Source organism: Austrofundulus limnaeus, unplaced genomic scaffold (assembly GCF_001266775.1).
Source record: "Austrofundulus limnaeus strain Quisiro unplaced genomic scaffold, Austrofundulus_limnaeus-1.0 Scaffold73, whole genome shotgun sequence".
NCBI lineage: Eukaryota > Metazoa > Chordata > Actinopteri > Cyprinodontiformes > Rivulidae > Austrofundulus > Austrofundulus limnaeus.
This window is the reverse complement of record NW_013952475.1, coordinates 941,161-944,062: the sequence shown is the minus strand read 5'-3', so window position 1 is coordinate 944,062 and position 2,902 is coordinate 941,161.

Here is a 2,902-nt window from a genome sequence, read left to right as displayed (position 1 = left end):
ATATAGCACTTTCACTCAAAAACACTTTATAGGAATGAAAGAAAATAGTGTTATTTGTGTTCGTTACCCGAATCTGTGCTAAACCACACGAAGAATGTGCAAATGTGTGGAAGAATTATTAAGGAGAAACCGAAACAAAACCAAGAGCGGCTCTTGCCGAAGTCTGGTCTTTAATTAATTTCCCAGAGTTCAGACCGAAATCAGGAAGTCCATTCAGTTTTAACAGAAAGCTTCAGGGCATGGCTCCGCCTATTTGATTACATCATCAGTGGAGGGAGTCCCTATCATTTTCTATGAGCCACACCGTCAAACGTTAAAAACCTATCTTAATGTTTTAAAAGTTCAAATATGTGTTGGATTTGTTTCCAGGCATGTAGCTATAAATATAAAAAAATCATCAAGTTAAGCAAAACAGTCATATTTAACAATCATTACAGTTCTATCATAAAACAAACTATACCACGTGTAGTGTATTTAAAATCAGTATATAACATAAACGCCAATAATTTCTTCAGGAATTAAATTAAATGCTGAAAAATCAAGTACATAAGTGTTTTGCTTTTATGATGTTTTTAAGTACATAGCACTGGATATTAAAAAAAACTGGATAAATATAAAACAGGACATTAATCACATATTAAAGAAGGCATAATGCTTTTAAATCCTTTTTTCACATTTAAATAATTTATTTGGGGTCTGTAACAAGTGGAACTGCAATGCTTTGGTCTGAATTCCTTGTTATTGTAACTCCACAAGCCCCTCTTTCACCCCTTTTCTGAGGTGTGTCTCAAAGCAGCTAGTTTGGACACTGTTCCTTTTTTTAATTAAATGAATAAATAAATATAAACATGTCTGAGAAATGATTTGAGMGTGGATAGGTCTGTAAAGTCACGGATGAGAGGGTGGGAGTGGTGGCTTTTACTGTTTATTTATAAAAATGTTTATTTTTCAGCCACTAGTGCTATTGAGAGTTCCCAGGAAAATTAGTTAACCAATTTTCAAATATAGATATTAACCTTCTGAAGTGGCCTAGCAGCACTAAAAGTTTGTCATCGAACAGYCATAGCCATAGGCTAAGGGATTAATTATCTTTACTGTGTATCAAGTCCCACAGAGGTGCTTTCTGCCGAACCATCAAGGTCAGATCAATAAAATGTGCATATTTAAATGTCACTTGAAAAGTCATGATTCTAGAACAGGACTCTCAAAACTGAAACAATGTAGGAATTTTACATTTTGCTTTTTCATCTGAKTCACCTGTTCATGGTTGCACTAACAAAAACACACCTGGTGGGATAAAAGCTTTTGAAAAAATGTGAAAAATTGTGTCACCGATTTCTTGCAACCTTTAGTAAGATTGGAGAAAAAAACATTAAGTTTGCTTGGTAACTTAAGGTTTTGATTTAGATGTGGACTTGTTTATTAAACTAATTTGARTAACTGTTCCATTTTTACACAATTGAACGTCGGGTTTTGCCTTTTTTTTCCCCACTGCACATGGGACGAAGATAAAGACAGTGTATAAGAAGAGACAGAGAAAGCTGGAGAGGACAGAGATGGGACATCTGGGGTCTGCTGGAGACTGTGAAGGTTCCCAGCTGTCAGAGCTTCCCAGCTGTTACTCCAATCTTTGTTGTGCCAAAAAGAGTATCAGGGGAATGTCTTTGTTGCTCCTCAGGTCTGGAGCAGGATCTTTATGCCTCTATAACAACTGTTTTTGCCTAAAACTGCCTGAATGTTTCATGGGTTGGAAAGATGAGAGTCTCAGAATATCTTTTGTCCAGTCAGTTGAAAAGAGATTCTGGAAGCTTGGCTTTGGCCTTTTATGATACATTTATGATGCAACGACTAAAACAGACTCAATATTGGGTATCATGAAACAGAGTGAAGACAGATTATCAATGAATGCCTATTCATTACTGCGTGTGCCAATACTTAATTGTCTTGCTTGTCRGAGTGAATGAGTGTGCTAGACAATACAACCACACATTAGATTATGAATTCATTGTTTTGCAACAGTAATAGAAATCATTCCAATGCTTACTAGAACAAGCCTGAATTTGATTTTAAGTTTCTCCTCCCATTTTTTCAATTTTCTACACGTTTTCAGAATATTCAGGCAWTTTTGCATTGTAAGGCCCGGTCTGGCACCAGAATGCCTGGCCTTATTCTACTCCAGTCCTCTTTGACGATCTTGGCTGACATCATTGAGGCAGCTCTCTGCTATAGTAAATGCATAGTAAAAATGTGCAAATCTTTTTTTGTTTTATTTGAAACACAAAAATAATTGACTACACCAAACTCAAAGAAAAAGTGCTGAAGATTGTAACAAACCATCCTGTAGCATGATGTKTAAAAAAGAGGGGGAGCTAACAGAGGATGATAAGCTAATGGTAGCTAATGTTAGCTTGTTGTTGCTTGGTTAAATGAATAAAACATGATTCATTTCAAACGATTCACTTAAAGTTCATGTCATCTGTGTGACAAGACCCCCCAGAATCAGATTTACAAATATTTGAACCCTATWGAGTAGCTTRTTCACCACATGGTTGGCAGCAGTTAAAAAGTTAWGTTTCATATCTAATTACTATTYTTTACACAAACAAWTTTTAACTAATTTGATGCATATTTCATTAAATGGTCCTWATTAATTATGGTCTTACCTTTACTTATAAGTGAAGTCCATTCGTCTTCCTTTTGAAATTACCTGCTTCGACTGTAAGTTCAATTTTAGATATTGTTTCAGTTTAGAAAAAGAAGCCTCCATTTTAAAAAGCTTGAAAAGTAGAAATGGATAGCTGTGGCTGCACTTGCTAAAAACGAGATTTTAGTTAGCTTTCTTCCTCTGCATCTGTAAGAAGTAACAATAAGAATTTCCGTGCTGACAAGCACCCCCTACCGT